This window comes from Mauremys reevesii, linkage group 1, assembly GCF_016161935.1.
Source record: "Mauremys reevesii isolate NIE-2019 linkage group 1, ASM1616193v1, whole genome shotgun sequence".
NCBI lineage: Eukaryota > Metazoa > Chordata > Testudines > Geoemydidae > Mauremys > Mauremys reevesii.
In genome coordinates, this window is record NC_052623.1 from 129,921,095 (window position 1) to 129,938,057 (window position 16,963).

At 42.0% G+C, this 16,963-nt stretch overlaps 1 pseudogene; it reads left to right on the forward strand.

The window, feature by feature from the left end:
* The first annotated feature begins 279 nt into the window (after positions 1 to 279).
* On the forward strand, positions 280 to 11,092 carry LOC120405828 (annotated as a pseudogene).
* The last annotated feature ends 5,871 nt before the right edge of the window (positions 11,093 to 16,963 follow it).

Below are 16,963 nucleotides of genomic sequence, written 5' to 3' on the forward strand. Positions count from 1 at the left end.
AGCTACGCCATGACTGTCTTCACTGGGTGGAACAGGATCCCCGCACGGAAGAACCACAGACCCAGCTGCTGGTGCCTCGGTGCCATCGACGAGCAGAAATGAAGCTCGCACATGACATACTTGCTGCAGGGCACTTGGGCCATGAAAAGACCCTCACCCAGATTTTGACGTGGTTCTTTTGACCCAGCATTTACCAGGAGGTGAAGAACTATTGTAGCTCCTGCCCTGAGTGCCAATTAGCAGTTCCCCAACAGGTACGCCAAGGTCCCCTTGGTTCCCATGCCCATAGTGGAGATGCCATTTGAGTGGGTGGCCATGGACCTGGTGGGCCCACTCCCAAGAAGTGCCATGGGATTCCAGTATGTGCTGGTCATCGTTGATTATGCCACCCATTTTCCCGAGGCCATGCCATTGTGGAGCACCACTGCCCGAACCATCTCCAGCAAACTAGTGAAGGTCTTTGCTCAAGTGGGCCTACCCCGGGAAATCCTAATGGACCAGGGCACCAACTTCACCTCCCGGCTGTTGCAGCAGGTATGCGAGCTCCTGGGAGTTAAACAGTTATGCACCTCCGTCTACCAGCCACAGACTGACGGGACCAGCTACTCCCACCCTTACTGCTGGCAATCCGTGAGGTACCCCAGTCATCAACAACATTTTCACTGTTTGAGCTACAATAGGGCTGCCGCCCGTTGGGCCTATTAGACTTAATGCGGGAGACATGGGAGCAGTCTCCATCTCCAACCCAGGGCCTCATGAAGTATGTTCTCCAGCTCCAGGAGCACCTCGCTTAGACCAGAGCCCTAGCAAGTGAAAACTTAAAAGCCGTGCAGGAAGCCTAGGCACGAACTTATAGCCAGGAAGCGCAGGCTTGTGCCTTTGAGCCAGGTGATTGGGTCCTGCTCCTCCTACCGTCGAGCAAATCGAAGCTGCTGGCCCATTGGCAGGGACCTTATGAGGTGGCCCAGAAGGTCAGGCCCGTCACCTATGAGGTACACCAGCCCAACCAGCGAAAGAAGACCCAGGGATATCATATGAATCTATTGAAACCATGGCGGGAGCAACAGGGCCTATTAATTCATTCTTATCCGTCAGAACCAGAGTTGTGTCCCCACACGCCCCTGACAGAGGACCCCGCAGGCCCCCAGCTTGGTGACATGCTAACAGAGGAGCAGCAAAAGCAGGCCCAATATCTCCTGCAGGTTTTCAGGAGAACCTTTATGGTCCTATCCGGTTACACGATCCTGGCCCATCATGCCATCCAGACCAAACTGGGGAAGGTAATTCAGGAGATGATCAGGCCCCTTCTGCACCTAATGTGGCAGTTCGTCGAGGAGGAAGTACAGGCCATGCTAGCCCTAGGAGTCATCAAGCCGTCGCAGAGTGAGTGGCACAGTCCAGTGGTCTTGGTACCCAAGCCTGATGGAACATGGTGCTTCTGTATAGACTTCCAGTGGGTCAATGCGATCTCGAGGTTCAATGCATATCCTATGCCCCAAGTGGATGAACTGCTTGGTCGCCTATGGGAGTCCTGTTTCATCACCCTCGACCTCGACCTCAGTAAGGGGTATTGGCAGATCCCGCTTGACCCCATCTCTAAGGAGAAGACAGCGTTCACCACCACAATGGGATTTTACTAATTTACACAGATGCCCTTCGGCCTCCATGGGGCGACGTTCCAGTGATTAATGGATCGCCTTCTATGGCCCCCATCAAGACTATGCAGTGGCATATTTGGATGACGTTGTAGTCTACAGCCGTGGGTGGACTACCTGGAACACGTAGCCAAGGTCCTGAGATCCCTGCAAAAGGCGGGACTAACAGCCAATCCAAAAAAGTGTTGCATTGGATGGCAAGAGGCAAAGTATCTTGGATACAACATAGGGGAGGATGAGTGAAACCCCTCATGGGGAAGGTTCAAGCACTGGCAGCCTGCCCACCACCTACCACGAAATGCCAAGTGTAACAATTCCTGGGGCTCAGTCTGAGCTCCTGAATCACTGTTGCCCCACCCTGACCTAGGGCCTGGGCTTGTTTCTCTTTGTACCGTTGTTGCTCAGCCCCTGCCTGAGGGCCTGAGAGCCTGACTCACCATTGCCCCACCCTGACCTAGGGCCTGGGCTCACTGTGTTTATTTGTACTTTCACAAAGGCCACAGAGGAAGACTCCCGCGGCCAGACTAGTTCTGTACAAGACCTATTCCCAAATTTAGTGAGGCGGTGTGGTTCCCTGCTACCCGAGAGAGAGAGACGAGCCCCGGCTAACCTCTCTACAGTCTGCATTAGACTTTTTTAGGAAATCTCCCAGTACCATAAGTGAACTCTAACTATTGGAGCAATGGAGTATCAGTATAGATAGGACACCTGCATCTTTACCATATCATCAAACACTCCTCAGAACAGGTTTAGATGATGCACTTTTAAAAGAGATTTTGGAGGGATCAAAATCTTGTGTAGACACAGCCATGGGATACTTGATTCGTATTCTCTTCAGGGAATATTGGATTTAGTGGTGGTGTAGAGTGTGACACTGCACCCCATATTCTACATTGTGATATTATTATGATATGATTATAGCATAATTATGATGCATTTTATCCAAGATGGGTCATGTGAGATGTCATTAGAAAGGCTATGATTTGCTGAATATGATGATCCTATGTTTATGCATGTATCATTTTTGTATCTAAAGTTATGAATATTGACTATGTATCTGTATTTCAAATGTAGTTATACCTTGGTAATGTCCACTAAGCAAGATGCTTTTAGTCTAGATAGAGGGTGGGCAAGGGCCTATTCAGGGCAATGGAACATTAGGAAAAACAATAGGCCTTAGGAAAAGTTTATCCCCCACCTCAGGAGCCTTCCTGAGAACACTACAGACAGACTGTAAGTAATGGCTGCTATTGCTCCACAAGGTCATGTGACCAGGCCACATGACTTTGGACTCCATCTTGAGATATCAATGTTTTTCCACAAACTGAGTTTGGAACAAAAGGGTTCCTGCCATATGCTAAAGCTATACAAGGCAGGTAGTGACAGCATCTGTTGTTCTTCACTCCCCACACAAGAAGACTCCTGGAAACACCTGAGGAACAAAGACTGAACTGGGGGAAGTGCTGGACCCAGGCTAAAGGGATTTCTAGCCTGTGTATGAAAGACCTGGGAATTCCAAGCTGTAAAGCAAGTGCAGCTTGCCCCTTAAGAATCTGCAGGGTTGTACCATCTCCCAGGGTGAGAAACTGCCAATTCATATCCAATCTATCTAGTATGTTAATCTTAGTTTGTGTTTTTGTTTATTTACTAGGTAATCTGCTTTGATCTGTTTGCTATCACTTATAGTCACTTAAAATCTATCTTTTGTAGTTAATAAATCTGTTTTATGTTTTAAATTACACGAGTGTACCTTTAAGAGAAATGTCTCAGGAAAAATCTCAGCTTGGTTTAACACAGGCTTATTGTATTTCTCTTCACATTGAGGGAGGGGCGAACTCTATGAGCTTATGCTGTACAGTTCCCAATGCAGCACAAAAGGATATAATTTTGGGTTTATGCTCCAGAGGGGGGGTGTGCTTGGGGAGCTGAGAGTTACCTTCATTGTAGCCTTTCTATTGTTGGTTCATGCAGTGGCTGGTCAGAGAGCCTGCATGTAACTGCAGCTGGGTGTGTTCCTACCTGTGTGAATGCTGGTGGAAGTGTAGAAGTGGGTCTTCAGTTTGTCACAGCAGCAAAGTGAGAGAGGGAGCCCACTATGGGTCAGAGGGCTCAGATGTACCCCAGTTCCAGGTACAAGGTACCCGCTTTGCCCACCCCTCCCCTAAAGCTTAAGCATCTAAAGGCAAATTCCAACCAGATCCTTGGAGCTATTGTAGCATCCCTGCGTCAATCAGCATAATTTGGTTCTCCTTGGTTCTGCTAACCCATTATCCCAACATGTTTATCATAAAGCCCAGTTGTGTACTCTTCATAGGAGTAACAGTAGCCATTGTGATCGCTAGCTAGATACTAACCCCTGTCATATGATTATAGATGGGACATGTAGCAATACCTATTATTAAGGTTGCCCAACACATCACATTATAAGACACTGTTTTCAGTTGCTTATAATGGTTCCAAATTTTAACAATTTGGACTGCAATTTTTCATGCCAAGTGTCTTGCTCAAACTATTATTTACTTACTTTAATTTCAGCCATTTTTGAGAACAAGGCTAGAGAAAAATATATTTTGCTCGTTAAAATATATGATCTTTTCTTTAAACAGCTTTAGTGCCCCCATTCTTTGGAACTGGGACTTGAAATTTGATAATGTGACTTTTACGTCAGGAATGTGCTTTTTGCCTTCCCTGTGAAAATCTGCATAACCATGGCCACATTATAAGCCTTTGAATAATCACAGCTCACATAAGTAGAGATTTGTTCAATTTTAGCTGCTAAACTGTCCAAAGATTCCATCCTCACTGAGTATATTCCATTCCCTCACAGCTCCAGTGTGTGACCAGACTGTGCAAGTGTGAAGAATTGGGGCTGTCTGTACAAATTATGAAATCTGATTGATTTTGTGAAATTGTATTAAGAAAAACTGCTGTGTCATGACTGCCTATGAATGTGTGGATCTACCATTGCTGGCAGGTCCTATAGCCAGATACATACCAGACTGGGACAATGGGAAATAGTTAAGGTTAACAATAGTAATTACCCCTCACAAAGGTTATACTAAGCAGTAACTTGAGCCTTGGAAATCCAATCTTGTTTACCCCTTTGAAAGGAGGAAAGATAGACATAGTGGAAACTTACCAGGAGTAGAACAAAAGAGGCCAGGTGACCAGGAGAGGTTTAAATTAAAAAAAACACACAGGAACTGGGGCCACACAGGAACCAGAAGTATGGTGCAGGAGACAGCAAGGTCATAGAAGCAGGATAAAGGGCTCCATGAGGGAGAGAGACCGGACAGTGTGAAACAACCTATCCTGCCGGAACCTAGATGGTTCCCCAAGGACTCACATGGGAAGGGTGAGCTAGAAAATGATGGACACTGCTATTTCAGATGTTTGTTTTGCATGATCTGTACTTTCCTGTGCTTTACATGATTAAATATAAAAGAGCATAAAGGCATTGGACTGTACATATTATGTGTGTGCTGACTGCTTCATAACTATTGCATGCCCCTAAGAGAGTTAAACTGTAACTAGAAGCTTCAAAACTTTTTGGTGGAGTTTTGGGAGAGGGGCACGTTTAAGTAATGGGGGTATTTTGGGGGTCAGCATTGGTCTTGGTGCCTATGGCAGGTGGGCTGAGGAGTCCCATTTGAGGAGACGTAACAGACTGAGAGTCAGTACAGGTTGGGATGGGGCACAGGAACTGAGAGCAGAGGACCTCTCTCTCCATGCTCTCAGTGATGCCCCAGTGGTTGCCTAGGTAGCATTGAGAAGGATGAGGTCTGATGCAAATACAGAGAAGACAAGAGTCAGACCAGGGAGAGGGGAAAGGAATAGATTGGATGTGACCTTAAGCACCCCTGTATTCACACTCTGCACACAATTGTAATAAACTTTGTACAAAATATGCCTTGTGAGGTATCATTTCAAAACTAACAACTTGCTGGTCAATAACATCATGGCAAAATGTATGTACCAACATTATATGTAAAGTTACGAGTTCCCCTGGTAGGATGTCACTAGCATATGTTCAATGTCAGATACCTTTGCCTAAGTAGAGTTGTTAAACAGGTCTACCACAGACAAACAAATGTAATTTCCCCACCTCGGAGTTACTTTCAAAGTATGTTGAAAGACAAGGAAAATGTATGTACCTATCTTGTAAACAGACCCACCAAGCTAACAAGACGTGGAGGCAAACCTCACAGAATCATTCAAAAATCATGAGTCCCATTCCTCCCCCCCGCAACAGTCATGGGTCTGTCTGAAAAATCATGAGATTTTAAAAATATATATATATATATATATCTGGGATTCTTCTTCTTTACCTTCTGGTTGCTGCACCTCCAGAGTTTACTTTGGGTAGTAGTTACCAATTTTTTTCAGCTAGAAACCTTAATTTCTTAATGAAAGCTTAGATTGTCAAAATTCCAGGAACCTGAACTTTAAGAAAAACAGCAAATATCACAAGACTTGTGATAAAATCATGGAAGCTGACCATGCTGTGTGACTGGGGTCAAAAAATAAAGATCAGTCTCTTATCCGCACACCAGAATGACAGATGCTTGGGGTGTGGGTGTCATGCTGTTCTGTCTGTATAGGTGTTAATAGAAAATGTGCAAGTAGAAGATGCGTAAGAATATGTAGTATTGTTTATGGGTTTTATAGTACCAGTGAAGATCTTGGCTTCCTCTGTGCAGCTATTTATATCAGTTCTTAACAGAGGAAAGGGGTAACATGTAATATTGGTGGTTTCCTTTCTGAAAGCACCAGCACCATTTGTTTGTTATTTGCAAGACTGTGCACCCTTAATAATAATGCCTATTTTTTACACTGTACTCTTCATCAGTAGATCTCAAAGTGCTTCACAATTTTTAATGTCTTTATTTTCAGTACGCCCCAGTGAGGTAGAGAAACATTTTTATTCCCATTTTACAAAGGGGGAACTGAGGCACAGAGAGGCTAAGTGACTTGCCCAATGTCACACAGGAAATCCATTACAGCCCATGAAACTGAACCTAGATCTCTTATAGTGTAGGCTAGGGCCCTAATGCCTGAACTATCCTCTCCCCTGCAAGCAGCACAGGGGAATGTGTCTACCTTTATTATTTGTATGTATAGTCCCAATAATTCTGCCTCTTCTGTGTGAGAAAGCAAACAACTCAGCATGCTGTATATCTTGGGAGCAGTAGACAGCTGTCACAGTTTATTAAAAATATAAACTTCACTCAACTGGAAAAACTTGGTGCTCTTTGTACTATATGATTTGGAAGGTTAATTTTTGTCTGTAAGTCTAGAAATAATTCTTTAGCCTGCCCCCTTAAGAGGCTTTCAGAACAGTGAGATCAGTGAAGCTACGCATGGAGTTTGAAGCTGTAACCACCACAGCCTGCTCCAGGACCTTAGTTATTTTTGCTGATCTACCTTTAAGAGAGGTAAGAAATGTGTGGTAAACATTTTTTTTCCCTCTGAGTGATTTTGTTCATTTAACCAGGTGGGCTAAATTAGCAAGTGTAAAAACAATTCAATGGGTAAATATTTCTGGTGGATTTACTCTGATTTATTCTGGAAAAAATGGTGGGTCTTACAGCAAAACTGACTCTGAATTATTTTAGATGAGTTTAGCAAAAATAGGCTTCTGTATTCCACCCTAGGAGGAAAATCATGAAGATTTTCCAGAAGACTTGCTTCTTTCCTTTAAATAGATTTTTTTTTTCCTTAACCCACACAGCCCTAAGGATGAGATAAGATTTCTGAGGACAATGACCAGAAATAAATGAGCTCTTCTCTTAAAAAAATGACCTTGAAAAGACTTAAAAATACAGGCTTGTGCTTTCTTTTCCTGATTGTTTGTTTGGGTTTTTTAAACTTTTTAGAAAAGTCAGACATGTCAAGTCTGGCTTTCTCAATTTTTTCCTGAGGATCTTGTGGTTTTTATTGTGATTTCTAACTACTCAACTGAAGGGGTGGGGATATTGAATCTTTAGCAAAGATGCTCTTTATACAAAATGTTAGTTAATGTTTTTAAATAGGTGATAGCAAAAACAAATACATCTGAGGCATTCTAAACAGTCTGACTAAATATCCCTCCCCTTCTTGGTTGGTCAGATTTCACTTTTCTAGTCCTCCCTCCCCCACACCTCCCCCCTCCACTTCTCTTGACATAAGAATATTCTAGTCTAGACAGGACCAAGATTTTCATTTTTTTTCTAACATCTTTTTTTGGGAGGAAGGACAAATTGAGGCCCTCTTTATATATCTCCCAAAAGGGGCACCAGTCAAAAGTATTCCTTTTTATAGGTGATTTTTAAAATAAGCCCACTTACAGATCCTGCTGTGGACTTCAAAAGTGCTCTTCTCTCAATGGTCAGAGAGCTACTTGCTTTTATATTCCAAGCTGTTTCTTGAACATAGAACTGCGCTGGTGTCAGTATCAGTCCTGGAGTGTGACTGGCATCACCTGGAGTCAATACCTGATTCTATACTGCCTCCCAAAAGCCCAGCTAGACACCATCAAGGTCTGAAGACCTAGACTTTCCAGTGTCCTAAAAGGTAAGGGTGAACTGAACAACTATTTCAACTGTAAACAAACATATCCTAAATTATTTGTAACTAAGGACACTGCAAATACTTTATTAATAAACTTGAAAAATAAACTAAAAGTTTTGTTCTTTTTTAAATCTGCCACAGTTTGGGGTCCTGTGTTTCTCCTGCTGGAATTGATGGCATCACTAACAGATCTAGAAGGGCATTATTGCTCCTGGTTTTGTATTTATTTTCAAGTATGTTTTTTTAAGAATGATTATTAAATAAATGGAACCACCTTTCTCCAAAGATCTGTTCCCTGTGTGTGTTTTTGGAGTCTGTAGCACAGCTGGATAAAGGCATAAGTACTATATGACTGTTTCTATGATACAGCTCCTAGAGTTACTTAAGAATCCAGTTTTCATATTAGTTTGTCTTTAAGTTCCAGGCACTAATAGTTACAAAGAAAAGCATGAACACATAACTGAGCCAATGAAATCTGTCTGGGTCTGCAGACAGAATGGAAACAATAGCTCTGAGAGAGGTGAACTGCACTATGCATCTCAATGGGGTGTTTCCAAAACCTACACCTCCGGGGGACCATGTCAATAGCACCCCAGCAGAGAACTATGTGTGATAGGAGAAAAGTACGATCTCCTAGATTAGCCATGACATAGTGGGAAAACTAAGGCAAGGGCAATGGTAGTGGGGTGGGATTCAAAGCATGGGCCTGATTTTTAGAGATATTTAGAAGCCAAAACTCCTGTTAAATTAAATGTCAGCACTTCTGAAAATTAAACAACACTATTTAACTTACTGTACTAGTTTAATTTTTTCAGCATCCTGTGCATTGTACTGCATTCACACCACTGTCAGCGTTTGTGTGGAGACCATTGATTTTGACTGTGCATGGTGTTAGTTTAACTCGTTTTTTGTGCATTCACAGAATATAATTGATATTTCTAGCACTTGTGTTATACTGAGTTATGTTTTTTCCCCAAGTACAGAGTGTGTGTATAAAGCAGGGGTAGGCAACCTTTCAGAAGTGGTGTGCCGAGTCTTCATTTATTCACTGGAATTTAAGGTTTTGCATGCCAGTAAAAATTTTAATGTTTTTAGAAGGTCTCTTTCTATAAGTCTATAATATATAACTAAACTATTGTTGTGTGTAAAGTAAATAAGGCTTTAAAAATGTTTAAGAAGCTTCATTTAAAATTAAATTAAAATGCGGAGCCCCCCCGACTGGTGGCCAGGACCCGGGCAGTGTGACTGCCACTGAAAATCAGCTTGTGTGCTGCCTTCGGCACCCGTGCCATAGGTTGCCTACTCCTGGTATAAAGCCAACTACTCTTGAACTTCAACCGGAGTTTGTTCAATCCTGTATAGCACAGTAGTATTCATTTAATTGAACTGTAATTCTTATGGTTGTTACTGGCCAATCAGATCCTCTATCATAACAATGGTTACATAAAGGTATCCAGCACCAATGTTTTAATTATATACTGTAGATAAGATAGCTAATAAAGATAACCTTTAATAACTAAATGACTATATCTTTTTTGTATGCAGTTGGTAGAGCTCACAATAGAATCCTTCATCAATATTTCTGATATTTAATTGCAAGTTACTTTTCTCTACGGCAGCGTATTTGGGCTTCCATTTGCCCTCATCCCAGCTGTGAAGGGCAGAGTAGTGTCCCATTCCCTGAGATCGAGGAAGGAGCCAGCATCCCCAAAGCAGTTCCTGAACATTCTTAAACTCCTCTAAGACCGTGGGCAGATTGAAGCTCCTCAGCAAAGATACTGAGAAGGACAGTGAAGGTCAGGTGACACTGACTCCAGAACAGCCTGAAGACATGTGGCACACCTACAATCTTCTGCAGGTAGGAGACAGCCTGCAGGCCTCCGCAGTCAGGAAGGTGCAGGCAGGCAACCTAGGCATTCACACCACTCACCATCAGTATACAAACAATTGATTTTGACTCCCAGGCATGCCAGCTGCAAGTCAAGGGGACAAACATCCAGAAGAATTAATAGATCAATATGAAGGCCTTCCACACCATTGAGCCAGAACTCAACTGCAAGTTTACTTTGGCCAGGAAGCACTGGGACAATGTGGATCTAGAGAAGATAGAGAAAGCCTGTGACCCAACATGCACTGTTGATGTGGCAGCAGTAGTGATGCAGGAAGGCCTTGCTCACATCTGCCTGGTAACTCCCAGAATGAGGCTCCTGCGAGCCAAGATTGAAATGAACATTCACAGGAAGAGGAGGGGCAACTGCTCCCTACACAACAAGGCCTTGGAGGGGTTCTATGAGAATGTCATTCAAGGGATCTAATGGCACATTAACTTTGCTGTGGTGAAGTGTGTGCTTATTGCCAGACTGGGCTTTGTGAGAGAGCAGTTCTGTTACTACATGTTTTAATAGGCAAAGAAGATGTAAAACAAGCTTCTGCTGGACCACAGACCCAAGTTCTTGCAGGTCCATTCATCTTCTGGACACAAATATACCCTGAAAGTATTCTGTGATCCACCAGTAACTAGTTTCCTCTCTGATACTAGAGCAGCTGGTGAGGTTAAACCCTTGGAAGACTTTTATTAGATGTTTCAGCATGAACCAGATCAAGGCTTTTATGGTATCAAGCATGTGGAGAAGACCAATGAAGCAATGGCGATTGATACTTTACTGATCAGTGACGAGCTTCTCTGGCACCAGGATGTACCTACAAGAAGTAGATATGTATGGCTTGTGGAGAGTGTATGCGATAACACAGGGATTGTCACGATATTTTTCAATCTACATGTTTTCAGAGAACAACTGGGCCAGCTGACTGGGGTGGCTGCCATTTTGCAATTCCCAATACCAGACCTTTCTGACCAGGAAGATGATTCTTACCTGGATGAGAACTAAGTATTAAATTCATGTCTAGAAGGGGAGATTAATAAAACCAGAGTCCCATTGGCTCCTGAAAGCCAGTTGTTTTATTTAGATTACAGTAACCAAAATAATAAAAGTTTCCTGTAATATGTGTGCACACCATACACTTCCCATTTCATCAGCAAAACCATCTCTTTGCAATTGCTCATATGCATTTTTTCCTTCACACAGGTTGCCATGAACTCTGAATATTACTATAAATTGTTTAATGCAGAGATGACTTGAGGCTCCAGTTTAGAGCACTAGATTAGGTGCTTTATGTTTTACAGCCTGCTTACTGTACCCAGTTTAACATTCCTCAGTGCGGGAATATAGAGGATGCCTGAGTGTTAGTTGAATCTGGACATGATGTCACTTTGAAAAAATCTGGTTATGGAGAGAATATTTCAAATGATGGAGAGATTAAAGATTGATTTAGTGGAACAGGCAACCTTTTCTCTCTTATTGGAGGAATAATTGTATATCTACAGATATATATTCAGACCTTGATTTAGGGCTTTTGACCAAATGAGTTTGGTGGTTTCATTTTGTGTCCCTGCTTATTTACAAAACTGATGCATAATGGCAAAGCAGTGGTCTCTGCTCAAGAGAAGTCTATGTCAATAATTGAAGGGGAAAATACAAATACCAGCTTGCATAGAAAAGCTGGAACTTCTTGATTTTTTTCCTGTTTGGTTTATTTGGATGGTTTCTGGATTCCTGCCTTAATGTTGCTCTTAGATTATCCTGCTGGGTAACTAACCAAGTGGTGCTCAGCTGCCTCTGTTTGCCTGAAATGGTCAAGTGGAGGTAGCTCAGCAGTGCCACACTACTTGTGGACTCCTCAATTGCTGGAGTTACAGTTTCTCATTCTCCCACCCCTTTTCTCTCTTTATTTCCCACTTCTTGCATCCTCGTTTCCTTGTTGTTGTTTTCTGTGTTCTTGATTTGCTTCCCCAGTGCTCCCTTTTAAATCTCTTTTCTCTCTCTCCTCATAAACTGTTATTTACTTACACTCCTCTCTTTCCTCATCCTAATATGCACACAAACTGTAGTGGAGTAACAGTTTGCTATGATAGCAAGGAGCAGCTGGATTGAAGGAGAACCTGACCAATCTTTTCCCATGCCCTCCTTCCCCGATGGTTTGTGTAGGAAGGCTAAGAGGTTAGCAAAGATGTTCCTGCTTTCTTCCCTCTTGCAGTGATGGTATGTGAAAGTGAAGTGGCACATCCCTGCTCTTGGACACAGTGCATGGGTATGTGAAGAGCTGAGAGAATAAAATGTGTGGTCCCTTCTCATTGTCTGGTAGGGGGAATGCCAACAGATTTTTTCTCTCATGTACCCCACAGCTACAAGTAGCAGTGTGGAAATGGGGAGTTTGCATCGAATTTGTATCAGACTGTTCTAGGCTACTCATTCACTGCTCCTTCCCCTATTCCTACAAGCCACATGCTATTACTGCCATTTAAGTCCCTGTGGCACAGCCTATGCACCAGCCAGGTGCTGAGGAACCAGATGAGTGAACAAATGCATCTGGAAGTGGCTGGTCACTAAGGCTGTATTAGCTGTTCTAATGGCACCAGTTGAACAGAGTTCAGCAGCTTTTATTATTAGTTGTTTGCTAGGCTTTAGTCATATATGACACAATCACTTCCTTAAAGACCTTGCAATCTGCAAAGCCACAACAGAGGCAGAGAGAGAAAAGGGGTGTGTTGTATCCTATTCAAGCAAAGTGACCAGGGCCATGGTAAGCTCACAATCTGTTAGGCACTATGCAGCAACAGGCTTGAATTTCAGTCTCACAGAAATGTGAAATTAACAAACTCACTGATGCTTTAATGTTGATTAAGCATTCACAAGGTTGGGTTGTCCGGGGAGAAGGCACAGCACTTTTATTAACTGCATCAACACCTAGCTCACTATAAGACTGCTCAGGCTTGTGGAAACATCTGGTTCTCATTAGTCATGCTCAGAGGCATAACACAATATTAGCATAATCACTTCCATCTTAATACTGTATATTGTATTAGGATAGTCACTCCCTATTAGTATCTTAAGTTGAAATTGATGTGGGGCCTATCCTCACAGTTCCCAGAACTGTGTTGTATTCCCATTTTTTTTTTCAGTTTTAAGGAATTTCTGATAAACCTCTACTAGGAAATTGATGACGTTAAAAATAAGCATACGCTTTAGTGATTGATTGATTACATTGGGCCTTATACATAAATCTCCATGGCTTACCTTTTTTTCCCTTTATATAGACATATTTTAGAAGCCACCATCTCAAAAGGATCAGTTGATACATTGTATATGCAATGCTTATTTAAAGCCAAACCGATGGAGCCAATCTGAACCCTATTTTAGTTATTCCAATAGCATAAATATTAAATTAGCTTTAAATATTGGTTCTGATTAATTGAAATATCTGGTCTGTTTATTTTCTTACTATCACTTGCCAGAGATAAAACTATGCTATCAAAGATCAAATGTGATGTTTCAGCCAACCTCCAAAACCATAAAATCCTCGATTAAGGGGTTTGTGTCTGCCTTCTGTATTTTGACAGGGCAGTTCTCTAGATTATGACAGATCCCAGGAAGCACATCAGGTTTGTAGATCTGCCACTTGTTTATTACCAGACATTTGTAGCCAAAAGAGGTCAGTTCAATCACTTAAAATGGCAGTAATGGCTGGTGTTTCTAGAAATATTATCAAAATTGTCACACAACAAAATCTTGGGATCTGGATACACATAGCATCCTTCTCTTTACTTGGATCTTTCATCGGGTATTGTGAACCACCTGTTCTTCAAAAAGATACAGGGTTTTTCTTTGACATTCTCTAAAATTAGATTCAGCTTCATTTTCATTCATTTAATTTATTTGAGAGATTGGGACTACAGTCTGAAAATTAGGATAACAAAATGTGAAACCTTAGATGCCTATGGACATATATCAGAATATTTTTTTCTTAGCCAGGAGTTTCTTTAGCTCAGGAGTGACTTGCAGACTCCTGCTTGCTTGGTTAGTTTAAATCTCATGCATGTAGAAGGTAACACGAATTGGGTTTTTTCCTCCCCTCCTTCCTTCTCCCACTATTTAGAACCCCGCACAGAGTCTATTGGTAGAGGGATATGAACTTCAGTGTCTGAAGGATGTGTGCAATCTGCCTTTTGACTAAAGGAAAACAACTTTTCCAGAAAAGAGAAGGAGGATCTGGAAATATATGTTGGATAAAATAAAATGCAAGAGGCAGATTTTGCACATTGTTGCATACTTGTGAGCTCCCGAAGTATATATCTCTAACCTATTTTGAATTTGCTAAAAGTATTTCTAAAGTTACATTAAAATTACCAGGAGATTAACTACATGAGTGTAAGCACAATTATAACACATTTTAATGAGTTTTAGCATAAATATACCCAATTGTCCATTCAGATTTTACAGTAATGTTTTCTAAATATTTCAGGGAAAGAGATTCACAACCTAGTACTTATTTTAAAGAGAGCAAAGGGATATGACTAGAATTGTTTTAAAATCCATACAGAAACAATATAAATTAAACATTATTTCTCAAGGGAATGATGAATAGAACAAATAAGTTACTCCATACTCCTCAATGCAGCAAAGTATATTTAGTCTGTGTCTAACTTGAAGCACGCTGAGTCAATGGAACTACATGGGTGGTTCACTTTGGGCACATGTTTAAGTACTTTGCTGGATCAGGACCTAAATGAGGTTACAAAAATACTTCCTATGTACAACAAAACAGGAAAATAATATTTGCCATTCTGCTACATGTACAGGCCCTGATTTTGCAAATACACGTGTATAACTTTACTCATGTAAGTAGTTCCATTGAACTCAATGGGGCTTATGTGAGTAAAGTTAAGCATGTGCATAAATATTTAAAGGATCCATCAGCCCATGCCGCTTCCCACAGCCCCTATTGGCCTGGAGCAGCAAATCGGGACCAGTGGGAATCGCGATCGGCAGAACCTGCGGACGCGGCAGGTAAACAAACCAACCTGGCCTGCCAGGGGCCTTACCCTGGCGTGCCGTGTGCCAAAGGTTGCCAATCTTTAATCTAAATCTTTCTTCCCCCAGCTCCTCTCTTTCCTTTTTTTCTGCTTCTCTTCCCTATTCAATTCATAACCCCTCGCTTCCTAACCCCCAGCAATTCTTCTCTTCATAGAATTATAGAACTGGAAGGGACCGCGAGACGTCATCTAGTCCAGTCCCCTGCACTCAAGGCAGGACTAAGTATTATCTAGACCTTTCCTGACAGGTGTTTGTCTAACCTGCTCTTAAAAATCTCCAAAGATGGATATTCTACAACCTCCCTAGGCAATTTATTCCAGTGCTTAACCACCCTGACAGTTAGGAAGTTTTTCCTAATGTCCAAACTAAACTTCCCTTGCTTCAATTTAAGAGCATTGCTTCTTTTCCTATCCTCAGAGGTTAAGAAAAATAATTTTTCTTCCTCCTCCTTGTAACAACTTTTTATATATTTGAAAACTGTATCATGTCCCCTCTCAGTTTTCTCTTTTCCAGACTAAACAAACCCAGTATTTTTCAGTCTTCCCCGATAAGTCATGTTTTCTAGATCTTTAATCATTTTTGTTGCTCTTCCCTGGACTCTCTCCAATTTGTCCACATCCTTTCTGAAATGTGGCACGCAGAACTGGACACAATACTCCAGTTGAGGCCTAATCAGTGCAGAGTAGAGTGGAAGAATTACTTCTTGTGTCTTGCTTACAACATTTCTGCTAATACATCCCAGAAGGATGTTCGCCTTTTTTGCAACATCATTATACTTTTGACTCATATTGAGCTTGTGGTCCACTATGATCCCCAGATCCCTTTCTGCAGTACTCCTCCCTAGGCAGTCATTTCCCATTTTGTATGTGTGCAACTGATTGTTCCTTCCTAAATGGAGTACTTTGCATTGTTATTGGATTTCATCCTATTTACTTCAGACCATTTCTCCAGTTTGTCCAGATCATTTTGAACTTTAATCCTATCCTCCAAAGCACTTGCAACCTCTCCCAGCTTGGTATCGTCTGCAAACTTTATAAGTGTACTCTCTATGCCATTATCTAAACCATTGATGAAGATATTGAACAGAACTGGACCCCAAACTGATCCCTGTGGGACTCCACTTGTTATGCCCTTCCAGTATAACTGTGAACCACTGATAACTACTTTCCGGGAACAGTTTTCCAACCAGTTTTGAACCCACCTTATAGTAGCTCCATCTAGGTTGCATTTCCCTAGTTTGTTTATCTTTATGTTAGGTACATTTCACCAAAGAAACCTTTTAGCCAGGCTCCTTCCTCTACATTCTGTCCCTTGGACCTTGACTTATTTTTTCAGATGTAAAACTGAAAACGTCCATCTGAATCTCTCCTCCTCCTTCCTTCCTTCTCCTACCCTAACTGAAATCAAAGATCTCCCTTCTGTCTGCCCCTTCCCCTCCCCTGTCTCTTGTTCTCCAAAACTTGCTCTTTTTTTATTCATTCTCTTTCTCATTCTCAACTTTCCTCTCCTGTAATGCTTGGGGAAATGCACTTCTGCTGCCACATCTTTTACTTATCAGGCATCATGTAAAGCCATATTACAGTTGCTAATGTAGTACTGCAGGCAGTCTTTGCAATATTGCAGACTTGTCTTTCACTCCTAATAGCAGGTGGCGATTCTGCATTTCTATAGTTACTTGGTAAGCTTCGGCCAGGTCTACATTAGTAGCACCTCCCTAATGTAGCTATGCCAATATTCTGTACTGGCAAAGTGCTCCTATTATGGATACAGTTGACACCAGCAGCCCCTGGAAGCTATACTGACAAAAATACAGTTTTGCTGGGATAT